The 23,420-nt window shown below is 39.8% G+C and overlaps 1 long non-coding RNA gene across 1 annotated transcript in view; it reads left to right on the top strand.

Annotated features, from left to right (window-relative positions):
• The window catches only part of LOC108166610 (uncharacterized), a 22,607-nt gene extending 10,664 nt beyond the window's left edge, over positions 1 to 11,943 (top strand). The window contains exons 2-3 of the long non-coding RNA XR_001776968.1: positions 4,038 to 4,312; positions 11,446 to 11,943. This is a non-coding gene — a long non-coding RNA (uncharacterized LOC108166610). The remainder of the gene's footprint in view (positions 1 to 4,037; positions 4,313 to 11,445) is intronic.
• The last annotated feature ends 11,477 nt before the right edge of the window (positions 11,944 to 23,420 follow it).

Raw genomic sequence — 23,420 nt, forward strand, 5'->3', positions numbered from 1 at the left:
TATATAATATTTTAGACATGCTCTACAAAAACATTCACAAATAGGCACATTTTCTGCAAATAGTTTGGAGTTATTCTAGCTGAATTTTGTGTTGTTTTTCTACTGAATAATAGATCATCTGTATCTACTTTTCTGTGAATTGGCATGAATTTACTGCATTTAGCGTATTAGCTTTCACAACAGCTACATGTGTTTTAAACAGAACAGGCTTAGACCTGAAAAAGGTCTGAAATAATGCAGAATTTTTCATCTATTATTTATATTTTCCATTTCAGAAGTTGGGCTGTAAGCTGTTAAACTCACTTTTGTTATTTCAAGGCTGTCAGGTTCTGTTGAAATTTGACCACCAACCACATTAAATACGTCTGGCATGCAGGCACAGAGTTAACCAATCAGACGTTGGTCTGGTTTGATGGTAAAAGTTTAAAAAAGCAACTGTTTAGAAGAAGGTGTTCCAGACAACATGGTTCATTTTTACATTCAGTAATATAAACTTTGCCAGTATCCAGACTTCATGTTTCTGTCGACTGAACTTCCAAACATTCAAACCCACTTCACTTTTCAAGAGTTTAAAACTTTTTAAAGTCAGTTTATTTGTTGCTGAAGCAGCATTTATAGTCGCTGTGGCTGTTGTTAAAACACAGGATGGAGCTGACTGAACTTTCCTGATGTATACGGCTCACACACACCTACACACACACGCACACACACAGCTCACACACACACACACACACACACGGCTCATACACACACACAATCCCTGCAGACTGCAGCCGGGAGTTTCCTGCAGAGCGCTGTGGAGATAAGCTGCTATTTTTATTGAAAAGTTCAAGAAATCTCATGAGAGAAATTCACAAAAAGTGTTTTTACTGTAAAAATTGAAGTCCAGAGAATTATTATAGTTGACTAAAAAACAGTTGGTTATTTTTCAAGCTGCATAGCGGTGTGTACATGTTTCTAAATTAAAACAAGTTGTGCAAAAAGATTTGAAAAGCATCTGGTAAAAGCAAAATCTTTGTTTTTGCAAACTAAATCTCAATATTCAGATAATTTTACATGTTTAAACGTAAAATTATCTCAAATAAAGCATCTTTAGTTGAGGACATTTTACTGTTGCAACAAAACATAAATGTCAGTAACACCTCCGGAGTGAGCAGCTCTGCTAACCTCCCTCATATTTTCTTGAATAAAATAACTCATTCCCAGAGTCAAATCCTTATTTTCCGGGTTGTTTTTCATTTCATCACCCGGCGCTCGCCCTCCCTCGCGTGGTGTGCCGTTCAGCGAGTGTCAAGAAGTAAGATATGATTGTATCTTCAGATATTGATCCCCGTCCCAATGTGCTTCATTGCCTCATATTGATTTCTCACGCTGGCGCTGGGGGCCTGAAATTGGTCTGTGCAGTGAATTTCACCTGTGCAGTGTTTTTATTTGTCGTGAAAACATTCATGCACTGCTCACCCATGTCAATGCTCCCTCTCTGCCTGGTCAATTGACTGCCATCTTGTGATGTGTTCAGCGTTATGTTCACAAGTCTTCAGCTTACATCCGGTTTTCTGCAGAGTATCTGTTTAACTACGTCTAATGACCTCTGTTTGCTAAGTGTAAAGGAAAATGTAATTTCAGCCTTGTGATTATTTGAGTTGACATTTTCCTTCATCCGATTTGAAGCATTTAATTTAATGTTAGAGCTGTGAGCAGTAATTATTGCTCAGCTCTGTTTCTAATTTCCTCCAAGAAAGGGTGGATGAGAAATCTTCAGTAATTAAAAAACAAATTGATTCAAATATCTCTGGTTGAAAATATTTATCAATTATCTGTATCATACAAATGGTAAAAGATAAAATCACAAATGCTTTTTAGCTCAAAAGCTAAACAAATGGGATTTGACTTTCTTTGTACGAGTGGATGAGGAAAAGCACAGAATGTGATTTAACACGAGTCGGCTCAGGGACTCCAGCTCCAGTCAGTCAGAGCGGCTGCTTTGTGCCGCTCCCCTGCTGATGACATACATTTATTTTGAAACAGAATTATATGGCGATTTTCAGGTCATAATTTGTCTGATTTGAAGCTGAGTTTTGGCTGTAAAAACCTCTCATTTGCTGTTTAAGGGAATATTAGTGAATGTGTAATTTCAACAGGCTGGAATCTTTTACATCAAATATTCAGCTGTCATTTTCTACTTCTGCTTACTTTTTGTACGTTAAAAGATCCTCTATTTAAATATAGTCTGAGTATCCTGTCTTACATAAACACATTAAAATATTTAAGCACTATAATATAATTATTATCTAAAATGTGGGTCTCACTCAGTCTGTCCCCTAATTGTGGTGAAAACTTGGCTTCAGCAGCCTGTAATCCTCCCTGACAGTGGCAGGGCCGTCATGCAGATGATGTGTTTTCACCACTGCAGATAACAGCCATTATTCCAACGAACAGCCATCTAAACAACATGACTCAGCTCAGTCTAATGAACTCACTAATTTAATATGCCACTGTGCTTTGGTGGCAATAGATTCAAAATCTAATCTGGGCCAAAACTGATTAGGCCTATTAAGTGGTAATGGAGCGCGGGGCACTTAGCATGCTTGGAGGTTAAGCACCTCTATCTAAGGCGTGGCTGCTCTTTTGTTGTCCTGCTGTTAAGCTGATTGCATGGCCGCGACCAGCTGCCTGCTTGTGTGGTCTTTGGTTTTTGGTCTTGAAATCCGCTCATCTGGAACTTGGAGATTTTCTCAGGGAAAAGTGAGAAAATCTCTGACTTAATTCTCAGAAATACCAAATCAAAAGATTCTTATTTTCACCACATTTGTTGTTCGGTATATTTGTTTAAATTCCCCGTGTATCTAAACACCTGCAGCCACAGATTAATCCAGCTAAAGTCTAGAAAAAGCAAAACAAATGTTTAAAGACAACAAAATGCACATTTCTTACTTAACAATATGTTTGCTGGACAAATCGATTCTCAAATATCTCCATCTTAATCAAATGTCAGAAAATGAGTATGTGCTGAAATAAAATCTTTCCAAAAGCCTATTGTGTCGAACATAAATAGTGGAATAAGCTGAGAGCATCTTTTGAAGTGTGAGTGATCTGCAGAGCAGCACCACCAGAAGACATTCCTCCCCAGGAGAACTGGCCGCGGGTCTCCGCTCCCAGCCAGCGCAGGCTTCTTTGCCACGGCACGTTTTCTTCTTGCTCGCTGAGGGCCCTGACACTTTTCTGGCACGCCTGAGCGATGGATCACAGGACGTAAAAAAAAGACAACGTCCTGCAGCGTTGAAAATTTATGGCCTCACTCACCCATATGTTAAATCTGGGGAGATGGGGCCGGCTCTGAAGGCGACAATCAAATACATCTCAATTAGAGCTGTTTGCTCCTGTAATACCTGCTTTAATTTGATGGGTCCAAGACAAATGAGCCAAGCTGTGATATGAAAGATTATTTCAAAGCGTTTGACATTAAGCTTAAGTTATTTTTGGTTCCTTTTATAATATAATTTTTTATTCTATTTTTGGAGGGCTATTTTTATTTTTTAAGAAAACGTGATTTTTAAGCGGGTCATAAATGTGCTGGGTTTAATTTAAAGCTTTAAGAAAATGTCTTAAAGCAGATAAACTTGCAGGACAAAAATATTAATCAGTCAGGAATAAATGCAATATTTATCTTCTTTAAACAAAAAAACCCTTTCCTGGTCATTATTTACATATATAGTTAATTTATTTTTTAACTCTTACAGAAATGTATCGTTATGAAGGCAAATAAAAAGAATTGAGCTGCAGAAAAAGTGACGGCGGCGGTCAGGCATCTAAAGCGGGGATCAGACGCCATCTACTGGTGACTCTGGCTATTTCATTTCTCCACAAGGTGCTAAAAACCATAAGGAATACAAAGAGAGCAACATTTAAACTAAAAGAAAGGTGTAGATACTGAGTAAATTATGTTATATGAGGTATATGTAATAGTAGGTAATGGTAAATATGTATGTATTCTGAAGCCAAAGTGACTTAATAACCTGAAATCATTCATTTTCCAGTTGCTAAAGCTCCACTCAGGACTGGATCAGCTGCCGTTTCGGTGCCGACTCCTGACAGCAGCGACACGGAGCAGCTGCCACCATCCTGTTGGTGACTCTGCCATGTGACCCTGCAGCCCATCTGACCAGATGGACTCCTCTCCAGTCCTCCTGCCTCTGCTGCGGGCCTCTTCGCTCGTTTCCCTGCGTCTCTGGGCTTCTGGCAGCTGCACCGCTCTCAGATCCTCTGATACCTAGGCGAGCCGGGTCGGGCCAGACCTGGAGTCAAATTATGTGTGAGTTTGTTTTGGGTTTGCTTGACAAAACAAGATTCACATCCTATGAAGCCCAGCCATGTTGTCATGCATTCTGTACTGTAAGTCACAGGGTTCTGGTATATAAGAAATATTTATTTGCTGATAATTCTTTCAAGCTTTTTTGAAGCTTATTTGCACATCAGAAAGCAGATGGTCCAACCTTTAGATAAAATTACTTCTGAATCCCATAATTTGTCTTAAACCTAAATTCCAATCATGTTTAATTGAATAAAACATGTAGAATGTGATGTTGGAATAAACAGCTCGATGATGCAGGAGAAAGATTAATGTGCAGGTACGTAGACCCATTGGGGGTTATTTTTACAGATGCCATTTCCCCTGACCCGGCTCTGTAAGACGACTCTGCCTCTCAGCAACCAGGTGGGAGTCTTCCCTCCTCAGGACCACGCCTTCGACGTGGAGGATCTCCTTCCAGTTGTGTTTTTATCGTTCCTGGACTTAAGCGTAGGCCACTTAACTATCTAAGCTTTCGTAGTGATCATCCCATTTATCTGGGATTATTGCAGTGAATTTACTGTTTGGTCTTCTTCCAGGCCTAAAATGTCAAGTCCAAAGTCATGTATGCAGTAGCTTTATTCGGTAAGACCTTCGCAGATCCGTCCAAAGCTGGTAGCAGTTGATCTTTGGATAGAGCATGAAATAAATAAATCCTCTTTAGCAGATCAATATTCATCCTATTTAATGCTGGATGTGAAACTGCTGGATTTGAGGTGGTAATGCTGATGTACAGCTAATCGTTGGAAAATAAGCAGCGGGGCTTTGTGATTCTCCAGCAGATAGTTTAAACAGGAAGACGGATGAGTAAATGCCGATTGTCTGGGCAGAGAAAAACCTGATAGCGGCTGCTTGTAATTTATAGCCTCTAATTAATACGCAGAACTTCTCTGCTTGAGTGGGATGTGATGGAGTGACGAGTGTGTTATTGAAGCAGGAAAATGAGCCGGTGACACGTTTCTAGCTGCAGCTTTGCAGCAAAGACATGGAGCCCTAATGATATTAGTCGACACTGCTTGCATAAACAGAGAGACAGGAAGTAAATTGAGACAACAGAGGGATGTGAGCGCTCATTATTATCCTGACTCCCTGTGTGTTTTATTGTATAAAGAAGAAGCAGGAGGACACGACCTCTGGCTGAATCAGAGGGAGGAAACATTTCTTCCTGTGTGTAAATCCAGTCTGCAGAAACAGCTCTAAAGCATACCTGTGACAGGCTGTGACAGTCACTCCTGATGAATAGCTACCGTTAGCTAAGTTTGCATTGCAGGGCCGGTTCTCATAGCATGAAGCAAAGTTATCGAGAACTCCACCAATATTATTTATGGGTATGAGACCCACCCACTCAGACTCCCAGCATTTCTTGATGAAGATTTACAGCACATGCAGCTTCGAAGAGCTGAGATCTGATGTCTGCATACCTGCAGCTTCTAACATTAGCATGACTGCTGCAAACACACAGCCGCTGCTGTTCATCGCCTGTCTGGACTGTGGAGCCTTTTCTACAAGAAGCAGCATTTTAACAACAAATAGCTGAGGAGAAGAAAGTCACACTGGCACTAAATTACTGCTTCATTTTACTTCATCATCAACAATGGCTTCCCATTAAACTCCAAAACCTTTTATAGGGCTCAACAGTCAAATCAAAGAGGTTTCATAAAAAGCCTCTTTTCTTCTCTGAGTCATCCATTCAAGCGCCTTAAAAAAGTCCAACAACATAAATCCTTGCTGTGTCCTCAGTGGGACACAGTGATGGGAGCAGCCATGGATGGCGCCTCAATTCAAACAGAAAAAAAACATGGCCGCCCATCAGGACCTGCAGTGTTTTGGTAACGAGGGCGACAACCACAGGTGATGCACCCGCAGTAAAATCATCTCAAATGCTGATGGATACAATTCCTACTTAATATTTATGCTTTACTTTCCTTATTTTATTGTACAGAATAGGTGTGTTATTATTAATGAACATAAAAACAAACTAAAAATCTTTTATTTATTTTTATTTTTTTTATTTTTCCTTTATTTAACCAGGTAAACCCCATTGAGATCCAGATCTCATTTTCAAGGGGGACCTGGGCAGAAGTCTGCAGTGCACAGCAACCTGGTTACAAAACACAATTGATTAATACATATACATAAGTATAAAACAGTATAAAACAACTTAAAAACAGTGACACTGTTGAAAAGAATCTCGTTGCCTGTTTTTAAGAATCACTCGAAATAAGTCCAATGAAATCAATTCTGACATCTTGAGTTCAGACTGGAGCTGATTCCAGGCTGAAGGAGCATCACACTGAAAGCTTGCTTTACTTTTCGGCAACGTGGAAAACGCAAAAGAAAAATGTTTTTGGAGCATAAAGAATTGGAATGAACAGATCTATGTAAAAGAGAGTTTAAATATGCTGGAGCCAAACCGAGTAGAGATTTATAAATCAGGATCATTCATTTATTCATTTAGTTGGATACCAGGAGACGTTAGTGCCTGTTTTCCTTTGGACTAAAAAAGTGTCCTGCTGAAATCTGTTTTTTTTTTTTTTACAGTGTATTGTGTGTGGCCTAATAAATGATCAATGATTTGAAATATAGACGTTGTGTTACAGCTGTGCCTGTAACACAACGTTACAAGCTGCCCTTTTTCCCACTGAAGCATCCGACCCCTAAATATCTGGGCACGCCACTGACTACAATACACATCAAATAACTTCCTAATATATTTATTCAAATATGGCTTCTACTTCTAGTCATTTTAGTCTCTTATAGATTTAATTCAAGATTCAACATTTCTAACCAAATAATAAGAATTGTGTGGCAGCCACAGTTTTAATTTGTTGCTATGGTTTCAGGTTTTGTTAATAAAATCCAGAGGGAGAATTTGGGTGAATAGACGCTTCCAAAGCATAGAAATGCAGAAATGCCCCTCCCCCACTTGTTGCTTCTCTCAGTAATATTTGTAGCTGCTACCATCTTTCATCAATCTTACAAACACAATGCTGTTTTAGAGTCAGGCTGCCTGAACCGACGGCCTGATTAACTGACCAGCTAACCGTAAAAAAATAATAATATTCTGTCCAATAAGCATTTACAATGCAACACCAACTGCAGCTGGTGTTAATTCTCCCTCATTTTGCCCAAAGTAAATTATCATTAATCAGCATTCTGTCACTTTAAAAACAGTGGGAATAGTTTTATGTTTTAAATTAGCATAATGTGATCATGTTAGACTGAAATATTTGTGTAAATAAAGTGAATCTGAGTTCATCCATCTCATAAGCCTGTATTACAAACCTTTAGACATAAATATAAAGTCTGTATATTGGACAAATGTATTTTTGATTGGGTCATATGATGGTCTGCAACAAGTAACTCCCCTTCCTGTAAACACGTGACCACTGTGTTCATCACAGTCTAAGAAACCATTGTGATATTTAAAGTTTTTATTGTTATTTCTGTGATTATGTGTGATGCGTCTGGGATTGTTTAGACATCAGATGAGACATGGACTATAAATTCACATTAGGTTAGTGAAACCGCTGAACACCAACCATCCCAGAGCAGGCGGGGGAGCTGAGGGAGAGACCGGCTCAGTGCTACAAAGCTGCCGGACCGGGATGTTTACCAAGGATTTTTGGCTCACCAAGCCGAGAGCCTACGAAAGAAAAGAAGAAAGGCAAGACGAAAGAGGATGAAGATGAAAAAAAAAGATATTTGGCATTTCTGACTTTTCCTCAACAAACACCCGAGGGTCTAAGAGTCTCATTTAAATAAACAAAACCAAGGGGGCTGGATCAATTTGTGGACAATAAGCTTTGCCTCGGGGCCCCGTGCTCTGACGAGCTTTGAAAGTGGCGCCGGACTTTGTCTCAGTGAGTCAGAGGTAGAAATCCCATCCTTCAACAGGCTGTTGTGAAGAAATGTTCACAGGCTTCACTGGTGGCCTCGCCCGTCTCTGCAAACTTTGAAGTTTGTGGAACCAGACGCAGGCTGCAAATAGGCAAATCTCCATGTACAAAATGGCCGCTAGCCACAAAGTGTGTAGGAGTGGTGAAAAAAAATCAGATCCTGGTTGAGAGGAGAGGAGCTTGGCTGTACAAATCAATGCTTGGAGCAGATTTAAGGTTGAGGAAAGTGCCTGCAGGGATCAGCAGCGTCTCTGTCTCAAAGGTCCTGATCTCTGTTCAGAGGTAGACAAAGGTGTTTCATCATGACTGTTTCCTTCACTCCACACTCCTACTGTAAAGACTGCGTGCCTGCCTGTTGTAGTTACAACATATGGCCAGCAGATGGCGACCACAACACAAAGAAACCGCTTAAAACTGGAGTGAGGAGTTTTAAATGTCTAGAAAAAGCCAAAAATAAATAATATCCCACAAATAGTTCAGCTGTTTGGTTATTTGATAGACATGTAGCATTTATAAGTTCATTATTTTTGTTATATGATCAAATGCTGTTTATTTTTATATGTTTAAAAATAAACAGCATTTGAAACAAGATTTGAGAATATCAAACAATCAGAAGTTTAATCTGTACTGACTTTAAAGAGATGAAGACAGAAAAAAATAAAATCTGCTTGAATAAAATAAAACAACACAAATATAGCTCTGATGTGCAGTTTTGTAGAGAGTTTTTATAAGTACTGCTTGAAGTCCGTTTGAAAACACTGATAAATCTCCTCTGGGTTACAAGCAGCGATCAGCTGTTATGGATCTGATGAGACCGAACTGCAGCTACAAAGAAACGAAACTTTCTCTGCTGACTTCCTTAGTTAGCAAAGAAAACCAACACCGTCCAACTTTAATGTCTCTCAGCTGAAGCCTTTTGTATCTATTTTTGCTCATGTCTGTTTTTCATCATTCTTATTAAATTCCTCCTGAATCCGGTCGCCTCATGCTGAGCTCCAGGCTTATCTTCACCTGAGTCTCATGCAGACGTTTTGCAACGTTTTTACGGTCAGTTGACTGTTGATGAAGATAAATTGTGGGCAGTTCATCATGATATGAAAATCATTGGCAATAATAAGGTTGTGTAAAAATATAAAACTATTTTAAGCTGACCGTTGATTTAGATTGAATTCACATACATTTACTGTAGCAAAAATATAGAATGAACACTCATTGAATTAAGCTGTAATTTTTAAAGGTTTAGTCCATTTAATATTGTACTGTTTTTTATAATTGTGCTCCTTCTAGAGGAGCTCAGAGCCTAATCTTAAAATAAGGAGTGGGTGGGGCTGCTCCACTTTTCACAACAGGCCGGCTTTTCACAAATATTTTCAAACAGTCAAATTTTCAATTTTTTAAGGTCGGAAAAATGTAGGAGCCTTTGAGGAGTCGGCTTTTTGACAGTGTGCAGCAATAGGTAAGGGAGGGGCCGCACTTTGTTATTGCATTTTATTATTGGAAAACGAGAAAACCCCAATGACATCAGCGACTTTTGTGGCATCTCAACAGAAGGCTTTAAGCCACTGGAAAATTATTGTTGGTATATTTTATAAAGGTGTGTTTGATCTTTATAAACCAAACAGGATTTATAGATAATCCTGTTTGATTATAATTACACCAGGTCTGGTTTCTGTTTCCTAACTGCTAAAACTTGCATCATGCTGCTCCTATTTGATGAGAAGCCATGCAAAGCGTCAGACTGACTGGAGTTTGCTGTAGTTACACAACGAGTAACACTGTGCTGCCCCTCCCCAACCTGCTGCTGCACTGTCCAGATCAGGTGACCCAAACAACACTTTTCCATCATTTACAAGGAAAATAAAATAAATTGTTTTTCTTTATATATTTCTGATTGCAAGCCCAATTAAGGTAATCCTGTTTTTAATGTAACTCCAACTAAATGTAGCATGTCCCTTACATTTAGTTGTAACTGGTAAACCTGTGCTGCCTGGTTAGCTAGGCAGGCTAACTAATTCATAGTTTAGACATTTCGAAGGTAAAAGTTTTGTTTTGATTGACGTTTAGTAAAAATCCACTGTGGTTTTACTGGGAGGCTGAAGCTACAAAACCAACCAGAGAAAATCTGAAAAGTGGTTTCAAGATGCTAACGTCTCTTCCAGCCTTTAGCTTCAGCCTCCAGAATCTGACTCACCTGGATTTACACTAAATGTTGACACCAGGAGCGTTAGCCGCTGCAGGTAAGATAGTAACTACTCAGAAGCCTCCAACAGAACCTTCCTGAAAAGCCTGGACTTTAATACAGTAACTGTTTATGAGCCTTGAAACTGTTTTCATGTTTCCTGTTAACAATCTGTACTGTGAATCTGTGTAAAATTGTCAGATTTTCACATTAGATACATTTTATTTACTCTGACCAGAAACTATTACCGGTTTCATTTTGCTGTTTGTGTTTCACCTCGGTTTTATTAGTGCATCATATCACTCTCTGCGTCCAAAATCATAGATTTGTGCGTAAATCATGTTATGCAAACACAGCAGCAGTATAAATTAGCCTTTGCTTGAAAAGCTGGGATCATTTTGAGACTAAAAAGTATAAGATTGTACAAGAGTACTGCAACATCTCCAAGTAATCAAAAATAACACGTTTAATGATTTTAAGTGCTTTTTTAAAACTAAACTACAAATATTCAGGTAAAAATAAATATTTGTTGGTTTGAAGGCCAAACTTAAAACAAATCAGGTTGAAATAATTAACATTAAATGTAAAGTATTTGGATTTTGGTTTGTACCTGCACAGGGAGCAGTTAGGATCTGGTACCTGGGCGTTTCTACAGGCTGCAGAAATAAATAAATCAACTTATTACAGAAAGTTGTTTTTTTTTGTAAAGAAAATCAAGAGGAAAATTGTACAGCTGAGGATTTGCAAAGATGTTTGTGTCCACATTTTATTATCTGGTGTTAGTTATGATTCATTTCTTCATGAAATAAACAAAACCCACTGAGAGAGTCTGTTAAGGCCCAGTTGCATAGGTTGCTTCATTGGCTTCATGTTAGATATGAACACTGTCACAGGGGAGGTATCTCTTGCTCTTCAGATTGTATAAATGAAGGACTTCAGAGTCTTAATTTCTTTGATCCTACGGCTTCCTGAAATTACCGGCTTAAACATTGTTCTGCTGTTCTCCCATCTTCCCACAGGAGACTTTCCATCCCATCCCAGACACAGAACGAGCTAGCCTAAGCCTCGCTAAGTCACTCTTAGCTCTGCCGCCACAGCTTGTGTGAGCCAATTCATGCTGAATAAGACCATGTTAATCTGGGGTTTACAACGGGACTAAGTAACTTCGTTTCTATCCTCTGTTAACCTGGAATCGCTGCGATGGCCAACTGGACTCAGAGCTGACGCCTCCTTCTTGTTACTGTTCCCAAGACAAGCCACCAGCATGAGCGCGTGTCCAAAACTAAGGCGTCAGATCCAACACCTTGCTTCGTTTCCTGTTCTCTTGGATAAATTCCATCGACATATTGCATTTGAGATTCATTCTTGTTGTCATTATAAAAAGAAGCAGGTTTTGTCTCTATGCTCTGCAGGATTATACTGTGTGAGGTTGAGTTCTTTAGCAAACTTTTGCAAAAATATTTTAAAATCTTTTAAAGTATGAAACCAAGTACATCTGCATGTTTTCTGTTTAGGAGTTCTTTTTATTCAGACTTAATAAAAGTTACTAATATGTCACTTTGAGGTACGTTTATACTCTGACAAGCATACTGACGTGAAGTTGATGCCGACACGCAGCTGTCATCTGCAGATTTGAGGCTGTGCTGTTGGTTTTGATGAAGGCCGGAGTCATCATCAGCTGTCAGCTCATCCTGACGCACAGCAGGACTCAGAGGCTCAAACCTGACACAAACATTTCTATTAGCTGTTTGATTTTAATGAAGTCACTTTATGAACCAAAATGAGATTTGTTTTAATTTTGAGACAGGTACATTTGTTTTCCCCAAAGAAAGATGGAAAGCAAATATTCTACAATTATCTACATCTACAGATTCAAGTTAACTCTTATTTTATTTTTTACGAAAAACATGCTTAAAAAGCCAAATCCAAGAAAGAAAAAAACCATTTAAAACAACCCAGCAGCTCTTTTTATAATCCTGACAAAGTGTCTGACATTACTCACAGCACAGCCATAAATGCAGTTATCAGAGGCAAAGTGTGGAGTACAGTCAGAGAACACCCTGCCTGCTGCAGCGTATCTCTGCTCTCTTCAGCCGGGTGAATGTTTTCCACAGGGAGATGGGAGGCAGATAAGAAGCTCTGACGGGTCGCGGAGCCTCTTGGGACTGGGCAGTGTCAGGTGGGGTCAGCAGCACGGCCGGCCCGCGCGCGCTCAGGAGGAATGCAGTCATCTTATCAGTTATAAAGGAGCTCTAGAGCCTCCGAAAGAAAAGCAAACGTCTCCGCAGGACGACGAAGATATTTTTCTTGTCCTGCTTCGCGCTGGTTGGCAGATTTAAAGCTGGGCTGGAGATAAAAAGTATTCCAACTGTCATGAAGGGTGTGATTTAAGACATGCTTCCTTTTTATCCACGCTGCCTCCCTCTATGTTAATGTTCAATAGTCTAATGACATGCAAGCATTAAAATGCATTGCTAATCAACTATTAAAATCAGCCAAGATTAGGGTTGCCACTGATAAGATTTACTACTTATTTACTGTAATACTTTAAAATGTATGCGTAAAGTGAATTATTCAAGATTATCCTGATTGTCAAAGAAGAGACTGATGTAGAAAAAACAAATAAAACATGTTCAGACATGACTGTAACTTTAAAGGGAAGTGAATATGTTTATTATACATTTCATTTAAATATAATACAATATTCTTGGTTTGAAATACAGTAATTTACATTTACTAAAATCATGCACACTGTTAGATGCAGATTAGCACCTACAGGCAGAGAGTTTATTAGTAAAACATCTGAATGTTTGGATTAAGTCGTATTGAAGGGAAGCAGACGGACAAGCTTTCCATAGTAAGAAGATAAACTTTCTGTGTTGTTACTCTTCATCAGTCACTCCTGGCTGCATCTCTTCAGATTCACGTTCAGATTTTATGTTCTGGTACCAAACAAAACCTTCCTCGATTCCAGTGACTCTTATTTAGATTTGTTCTAAATAAATTCAGAAAAAATATGAATTTATGGACCACAGTTCAAGAACGGTGCAAATTTCTCCCTCCAGCTAATGGAGCCGATGCAGATCAAAATTTTTAGGATGAGATTTTCAAATACAAATTCATGTTTACTTGAATTGAAAATGCTTTTCTACTATTAAAAGCAATAAAATAAAAAAACATTTAACCTGTAAATTTAGGAAACTGTAAAACATCCTTTTATTAAGGAAAAGGTTTCAGCTGCAGTGATTTGTTTCATAAAATTTTAATTTATTGCTGAGCAGGAACAAAAAAAAAAAAAGAATTCCTAATAAAAATTTTAACAACAAACATTATGGCCGACTTTGGTCTGTGATAGAAAGGTTTGTCCTCATGGTGGCAGCTTGTTGAGCAGCTCTGTCCTGTTATTTTATTTATTTTGGCTGACAGTTACTCCGTCTGGTTTCAGATGCTATGCAGGTAGAAAGAATTTTGCACTTTTTATTTTACTTTTGGAAACAGGGTATTGTTTATACGACTGACAGCAGGTGATTGAACTTTGACCCCAGTGCCTAGAAGAGGAAGAGAACCAAACAGCAGAGAGAGAAGGAGGAAGTTCAAACCATCAGGGATCACATCCTCAACTCCAACATCTTTCCACCTACAGCCAGACGGAGATTTAAAGAGGAGTGGCAAAAGCAAAGGACATGGATTAGCAGCTTAACAACAACTGATTGCGTTATCCAGGACGTTACTGTGAAATAACATGTCTGTTGCCCAGAAATTGAACTGACAGCCATGAAACTGAGCAACAGAGTCTTCAGTCAGAGGCCTCTTCAGATTGGTTGTGAGACTGACTGCTACCAGAGATCCTTCCTGATCCTTCCAGCATCACCATCCACAACGCCTCTCTGAAGATACATGGATCATTTGAGTTGTGACATTTAATTATAGCTGGTTGTGACTGACTGACTTCTGTCAGTTTCACTAAACGGATGTTCAATTACGCTGTAGAGGATGATGTGTAATTCTGAAAATTGAAACCATTTAATAAGTTAAATATCTTGGTTAGACTTTTAGGGTGAAGTTTCCGTTTTCTGGTTGCTTTGTGGAATTAAAATATTTAAACATTTAAATGTACATTTTAAAATGTGAAAAAGTAACTTTACACTCGAGTCTTCACATTTTACTTTAATTCTTACTTTTGCTTTTTCTCTTCTTTGAAATCCAAAAACCCACTTTTGGAATTTTCAGTGATGATTTTGGTCAAATATTTCTAAACCCAGTTTTGTTTATTCTTTCTAATATTTTTGACTCAATTTTAACCATATTTACCCCCAGATGCCAGAAAAATGTCTGAAAGCACCAAATAAAATGGCTGAAGCTGGTTGTCAGCAAAGACAAAGTATTTTTGTATTTTCTTGAAGAATTCTGCAGGATTTTGCTGAACTCAGAATGCCTTTTTCTCCAGGGCCAGTTCTCATCTCCTAATCCCCGGCTCCGTCTCCTCCTCTCCTGCTTAGAAAGCCGGGGCCAATCAAACACCTCACCGGGACGGTGATAGGGAGCTGGATGAACCAATTACTGCGGCAATGGCTAAAACCCTCCCTGCATACAGCCAAGTCACTAAGTCGGAGACTTGTTGCTCAGCGGGAAGCGAGTACGGGTGGATTAACGCTGCCACAAACAGGCACAAAGGCCAACATGGCAGGGGGCTGTGACCCCATGAGGAGGGGTCTGGAGCCCTCCATGCAGGCCTCATAAAACCTCCCATAACAAGGTGGAGCAGAGCTCCATCAGGCTGAGCTGACCAGCAACTTTACGCTGCATGGACTGCCGCTGCGATGCATTCGGGTGGTCATGACCCCGTCTCCATGGCGCTGAGAGGTTGACAAACCAAAAGTAAATCCTGGAGCTCAAACAGAGCAGACTTATATATAGACTCAGTCTGCTCTCTGCTTTAAACTCCTCTCTGCTCGAATAGAACGGGGCCATGTGTGAAGTCCAGGACAAACAAATCTGTGTTTTTTGTGGCAACAGTACCAGCTGCACCTGCGCTGGATCAGGCTGATGTTAGGGCAACAAAATGAGGTCAATTCTCACACATACTGTCTACTGCAAATTTAGAAAGTTCAAAGATGTTTACTGAAGTGAATCAGTTTTAAACTGCACTGCGTCTGGAAGATGATGGCAGTCAATATTATAAAACCCCCAACATTTAAACTCAAACTATTACTTTGTCAGCAACATTGAAACATTTTAAAAATTTTAACCATATTATTCACTCATTTAGTTTAAAAACTAAATATTTAGTTAGTAAGCTTCCTATTTAACTATATTTAGTTTGGAATTTAGAAATGTGTGGTTGAACTCTGAATTTTCCTAATAACTATATGGTTTTGATAAAATATTACTAATGATGTTTGTCCTATTTATTAAATGCCTCTCTTCAGATTCAAAACCATCATAGAGCCAGGAAGAACAAACGGTAAAACTACTTTTATAACAGATACAAAAAGAGCCAAATGCTGTCTGCAAGCTTGAAATTTAGGTCTGTCTGTACTTTTGTTCTTTTTACAAAAATATGTTGACAATATTTGGCAGAAAAAGTTGACCACAGTTTATTGCAAACCCATATCCCATATCGTTGTTTATGAGAAAAGAAAAAAAATGTAAATAATGGAAAACAAACCTTACCCTGAAGATTTGAAAACAGATTGCCAAATGTTTTAGATCTCGATCTGCAGATCTCTTTTCTAGAAACATCAGGTAAAAATCATAATAAAACTAGTTTTGCATTATAAAACTGAACTTTTATGACCTGTGAATTCCTTCACTGTGGTGATTTCAACCCATTCGGGCAAAAGTTTGGACTCTACTGATCAAAATGGTCAGATAATGATTTTACCCCAAAAAATAAATGTACAATTCAATGAAAAGCATTATTAGAGTTTCAGAATACATTTCTTCCAACGATATCAATAATCCTGGATAGTTTTGCACAACCTATGTGTGCTAGTTATTGCCAAACAAAAATAAAAAAACAGGTATATATTTCTACACTCAACATTTCATCACTATTTTCATGTATATGAGAAAAATTCCCTTTTGAATTAATAGCTTTCATTCTGCTACAATCAGTTAAACATTCGATTTGAATTTTTGCTACATTTTATTTGCGATAATAAAAATCTGCAGACATTTTTCTCACAAATCCCGTCTATGTGACTCCACTTGTGCACGCCACGCACCGCTGCTCTCAGGAGACACAGATGACACCAGACAACAGAGCACTCTAAACAAATTGCCCTTTGGCTGACCTCAGGAGACCGAACATGTAAACAACCAGAGAGATGCTTATGTTACACACATTCCCCCTCGGCCTAATGACCATCAGGAGATAAATTGGAGGGAGACACGGTTATATACAAGCTTTATATGCACAGATTGATGTGGAATGAATTAGGTGGAGCATCACACAAAGACTGTGTTCAAGAAAATGTTTAAACTGCTTAAAGGTGAGATTTCCCTCTGTAGATCAGGAAAATGATTAGTTGTGACATTATTCTCATAGTTTAATAACTCATAACGCACATTTAGCACATCCAAAGGTAAAGATACACACTTCTTTGTAAATGCTCAAATAAGAATATTTCCCCACTTAACATAACCAATCGATGAGCTTATTCACCGTTTCTACTAATAAATACACAGAAAATTACAATTTGAAATAAATATCTTTCAACCGAGAGTTAAAGTACAAAAGTTAAAGACTCATTTCTGAAAAAAGAAGCTTTTTATTATTACAGAACACTAACAGACGTGTTGTGCACAACATTTGGTTCCACAATGTATCCCAGAGTTTGAAAGTGGCGTGTAATTCTGAGGTGCTGGTGCTGTTCTGCAGAGCCAACAGGCTGAGAGCGATGAGCTGCAGACGCTGCGCGGCGAGCTGGGGCCTCATCTGTGACTGAGTGGGTGCTAGAACGCCAAGCAGAGAAGCACCAGGTCGCAGTAAAGGTTAACAAAATCAAGGCGGGGAATTTACGATCGTCCGTGCTTCACAAGCGATGTCGCCAGCAGCGAGAGAGGGAGTGTAAAAGACAAGAGTGGATGAGAGGATTATGGGGTGTGTGTGTGTGTGAGACTGCGTGCAGAAGTCAATGTGTGTTTGTTTGCATTTGCCAGTGAGATTTTCTCCTAGTTTACAAGCAATACATTGTGACAGAACGATTAGGGACCTTTACTGCGACTAAGTGTTCATTTCACACACTGTTGGGCTGCGTGCCCTCGGTTAACTGGCTGAACCCGAGACAACGCCGGCTTCAGAGCAGCTTCGGTACGGCGCTGTCTGTCTGTCTGTCTGTCTGTCTCTAAGGGTTGGTTAGTAGTAGTTAACCTTTTATCTGAGAAACAAGCAAATTATCTCAACACTAAACCAGACAGTGGACGTCTTCAGTTAAAATCCCCAAAAACCAAAGTTCTGATCATCTAACCAATGAAGTTAAAAGAACTTCAGTTTCACATTTTAATGCACCAGATGCTCTTCTAGTGTTGTTGTCACCATGCCAACGTGCTGATTTACATCTACAGTAAATGCTGCCTGGCGACGGAGCCACCAATGACGGGGAATTTCAAATAATTAAAACATGCTAAATGCTAAAGCATTTTGGATGGTTAATGAGCCAACAATGATTTTCCACAAACTGGAGGGAGGAACTAACATCTAAAGTGTGTCTGAAGGTGACCATCAATAACTACTTCATGAGATTTATTCAACCCCGGCTCGGTCACAAACACAACAAGTTATTTTGTTTATTAGTAAACAAGATTATTGGTTGATTTATTAGACTGATGAAAGTTGTCAGTTATTTAAAGTCATGTCCAATTGGGTGTTTTTGTTCCATTATCAGATTTACACTGGGTTTAAAAACACAGCTGGGTTCTAGAGTTTGGATTTTAATCAAAGTTCAAACAGAAATATGTTTTAAAAAAACTAATTTCACAGTTTGTGAAGAGAGGTAGGAAAACCAATCTGATCAATTGACAATGATGAACTGATAAACCATGTTGGCCTGATAATAGTTAAAATCCTATTACTCCAGACCACCTCTAAAATTGTCAATTTTAATAGTTCAACTATGAATTATACCGTAATATGCATTTTACTGGAAACCAATGGAAACCATCTTAACACTACCACAGAATCCAACATCTACGGTCTCCTTGGTACCTTCATGTACCAAAGAGGAATAAGAGGAATGTTCTGGTTGACTTGTTTATACCACGTAAGATGAAGAGTTCAGAATAGGGTTTACCAGCAAAAATGATTAAAATCTTTCTGAACCACATCTGTCAGGATCTCAAAGCCAGACAGTGGCTATTCTACCCGACTGAATTTAGGTTTCCATGCATGTTGTAGACCAGATTCAGGTAGAAGTGTCCATAAATGATTTATAAAAACATGAAAACCACTGAACCTCGCTGAAACTCAAACTCACTCACTGAAACACCACCAAGGTTTTCTCACAGGACCTTCACACAAGACTGATGGGTTCATAACAAACCATTTAAAACTTTCATTATTTAACTTGGACCAGCGGATACAGACGGGTGATAATGTTAAAAATACACACATCACCGACACACACAGTGAAGCTCAAACTGTACAGATAAGATGCCTTTCCTGCGTCTTGCAGCCACCTATAAGTGGAATTGAGCCCCTCGATTTTAAGAGACAACGTAGTGATAGGACACTTCATCACGGGGAAAGGTCCTCCCCCACTCCGATAGCTCCAGTTTGTCTGGAAGAAGTTATGCTTTGTGATAGTCTGGCAGAATCATGGATTTGTCTCCTTGAACCAGTTGGAACGCATACAGTGTATCAAGTTTTAGCAGCATATGGCTTTAATTTGACCCCCTAAAACCTGCTTTCATTTCTCTTGATGAATGCCAAGGAGTTCAAAAGCTATTATTCTACGCATTATCAGAGAAACAACACGACATAATTTGCAGATTTTCAGCCGAGGGAACCGTTTAGGGTTCATGGGTTTCCTGCTGGCTCCACGCAGGCATCCTTTTGTTGCTCCATGTGTTAAGACATTCATCATTCTCACATTTAATAACACAAAGCATTGAATTTCCTTTTTTTTTCTACAAAGTTACTCTTGGGCTTGATTCGCAGTGGGCATCCGTCTGCCTGTCCGCGTCACCCACTGTGTGGATGAAGGCTGATCTAATTCAAGCATCGCTCTGTTTCCACTGCGCCGTGGCGATGGGTGTGTGGGTGGGGGGAGTCCACAGCTGATGGATCCACTCTGGGCTTGGCACCGTCCGATTTTTTCCCCGAACGTCGCCCACTGGCTTCTGTTGAAGTTCCATTCAGAGAGCATATTTGCTGGATGACAGCACAGTCTGTGTATCGTTTGGTGAATACGTCGTCGTCAGCAGCTCCTCACACTGGCATAAATCCACGGTCAACAGTTAGTCTCGACTAGGTCAAGTGATTTATACACAGGGGCACGCAGACTTACTTTTGCTCGTCTCTCCACAGACTGCTGCAGAGAGGCATGTTCAAACACACATCTACCTCGCAGCTTCCCAGGGCAAACGATGGAAACCTGTTACTGTATCCTCGAGGGCCGTAATGGGAGTCTTGTTTAAAGTACAGAGGAATCTGGTCTGGAGGTCACTTCTGAGGAAATGCAGAGCCCAAGGGAGTGAGTGCTAGGAGTTTTCCTCTTCATGTAGGAGGAGGAGGTGGTACGCACAGACACTCTTATTCTCACACATGCATGCATTCAGCATGTAGGCAGAAAGCAGGCAGGAGAAGATGAAGTGCAAAGTGGGTTGGTGGTACTTGACCGTAATCTCTGGACTAGAACTGAGAAGGTGCAGTGTGTCTTTGAGGATCATGGCACAGTTTCAACGTTTTCATCAGAAACTAACTTTACTGCATTTTATGTGTCACAGCAACAGAAAGTATAGAAGAGGGACGGCATGTGGCTCAGTGTTGGAGAAGGTTCACCACAGGTGAGGTTTACCCCTCAACGCAGCTGCCCTGGGTTCGACTCCCACCTCTGGGTCATGTGCTGCATGTCTCCCAGTCTCTCTGCCCTACTTCCTGTCAGGCTGCTGATCAATAAAGGACACTAGTCAGTCAATCAATCGACACTAGTGCAAGAAAAAGAGTGGAGCAGAATTGTGATAATTCAGTTTTCAACAATGTTTTACAATTAAAAATCTGAAAAGTGTGTGCCGATTCTGGTTTTAAGGAAGTTTCTGTGGAACATAACTCCAAATTATTTGAAAATCCACATATTTGAGGATTTTTTTCACAGAACATAACTAAAACAGTCAAAAGTCAATGTAGCTTGAGAAGCTGAAATACTATTGTACTTGACATTTCAATGGTTGCCATTTCCAAAGCAGCCAAAACAAGAGCTGGATTCATCATTTTTACCATTTATCATTTTACTTCACAAATCTAGTTTATTTTGTTTTGGTAAATTAAAAGAACCTGAAAAATGTACAAAATTTAAAGGGTTTGAATACTTTATGAAGGCACTTCATATATAAGAGCTGTGTTCGGTCCCTGGAAGTGCATTATAATATTCCATAGAGGGACATTTCATACAAGTCAATTGCATTCCCAAGGCCAGGCTGGAGTTAAATGCTTCCCCTGCCACAGTTGCATTACACACTGGACAATTTGATGCGACATTTCATCAATAAAAGGGTCAACCTCTGCACCATAACTCTCACAGGAGTTTTAGAAACTACAATAACAACAATATATGGACGCATTCTGGGCAAAATCTGGATTTGCAGCGTTCCTCAAAGCTGAGAGACAAGCAGCCTGGCAGAACTATTAGAAATCTGTCAAAGTCACATCACTGCAGGGAAAAAGTCTGATCCTATTGATATTGCCTACTGTCTGGTCTTTGAAAAATACATCTAACAGCTGCTTGTCTTAGCCATAGCCCTCAGTGTCCCTGTTGTACATCATCAGACTTCAACAATATTGACTTCTGTTGAGGAGATTAGCTGTCAAGCTTTTATTTTGTTAAGGGATCAAGGTCCTTCATGTTCTTACCTAAATATAACTTTACTCCATCGCAGGATTGAAATTGCTGGTGCAGGTGGTATTTCATTTATAAGAGCCCAGAATGCCTTGGCTTGACCACTGGGCTTCGGGGGGATTATGTCGTGAATTTGTGTTTTACAGCAGCTGTTAGTGAGAAATCACCAGGGGTCTAAAAGTGGATATGAATGCCCACAAATTGGGCCCTATGCTCACTTTCAGTTTTTACTTTTCTGAAACTCCCCATTAATCTGTTCATTTTGAACACTGCCTGCCTATTTGAAGCAACTAGTTACATGTCAAATGTTTGGATAGTGAGGGAATGGAAAAAAGAATGCAACACCAGAGGAGCACAGCGGGATAGGGGCTGTATCAAACTACACCCAAAATTAAACGTCCTTAGCCCTGTCTCTGAGAGCACCAAGTTAATCGTGTTCATGTCTACATTAATAAGGATCTTCTGCAAGACAACTATGCAACACCTCTTTGGTCACTGGAGATATTGATTTATGAGGGAGACGGGGGCACAATTGATGAACTGTTAATGCCTACTTGGATGCTTGGATTGCTGCTGCCATTAAAATGAGACCAGCAAATGAGACCAGGCTGAAAATGTCACCTGGGTGCACAACCTTTTACGCCCCAGAGCCCTTCTCAGAAGTGTAAACTCTATCTTACACACCTCTGACCACTTCCATCGATGGCTTATGGCAGAATCCTGCCAGCAACACAAACCTCTCAACACTTTGCTGTAAATCAAATAGCTATCTAAAGCAGCGGGACTCGTCGTTACAGAGCTGGACGGCAGCAAGTGGGAAATCCCCAGCACTTGGAGGTCCAACAAGATCCGAGGGGGTCACAAGCCTCCGCTGGAACATGGTGTGCCGTAAGAGAGGAAGCCTATCCCCCCTTCAGCCAGATTAAGCCTTGTTGACAGAGAGTCAATAATTAATTCAATAACATATGTATTTGGAAATTAATAGTGGGTTTAATGTGAAATTATTCAAGTGCTGCAGAGTTTCTGGCTCTGATTAAGTCCTAGTGTAGGAATTAAAAACATGTAAGCAAATGTTTATTACATTTGAAGGACAGGAAGCACTGAGCTAGAAATGCACCAAGAATTTATCTGGTTACAGGAACTATAGCCCGTTTTCACCTTGATTGGCTCTTATTGACGATTGGCCAGTCAGAAAGTGAGAAGTCCAACAATTTTCTGATCAAAGGCACTATATGTGATATGGAAAGAGCAACACTGGGAGCGAGAGAGGGCCAGACTTTTAACATGATGACAAAATGTAGACAAAAACTCAAGGTTGGAAAAGCCACAAAATGCTAAAATGGTCATCTGGACTTTCCAAAGTCAGTCGTCTAGAGCCGGTGTCTCAGATGTTGTAGTTCTTTCCCTGGGTCAACGTACCTGACTAACATGAGGTGATGAGGTGGGTGGATCATTTGAATGAGCTGGCAGGGACACCAGCTCTTCTGGTCACATATGATCTAGCTAAATGGGACATTTTTAAGCTAGAGCGAGCCTGTGAGGTTGACATCAAGTCCTCTGGATGTCAGGCAACTTGTCAAGGGTTTTATATATTTAGTTTTAATAACTAAATATATGTGTAAGGACCCTGTTAATTTTACGACCTTGATTTCCTTACTTGTGTCAGTTGGAGGACTTTATTACACCAAGTGTCTTCAGTCCCTCTGAGGTCAATCTTTCAGACATGAGGCCTGTTGGGCCTTTGCTGCGTTTCTACACATGCAAGCTGCTCTTTCCTCCACCTTCTTCACACACACACACACACGCACACACACGCACGCACACACACACACACACACACACAGTCAGAGACACAGGTTCCCTCTGGGAAGCCCCTGTGAGTAATGAGACGCGCCTGTGTTCAGCGTCACATCACTTAGTGTGACATGAACCTGCTT

This window comes from Poecilia reticulata, linkage group LG10 (genome assembly GCF_000633615.1).
Source record: "Poecilia reticulata strain Guanapo linkage group LG10, Guppy_female_1.0+MT, whole genome shotgun sequence".
NCBI classification, from domain to species: domain Eukaryota; kingdom Metazoa; phylum Chordata; class Actinopteri; order Cyprinodontiformes; family Poeciliidae; genus Poecilia; species Poecilia reticulata.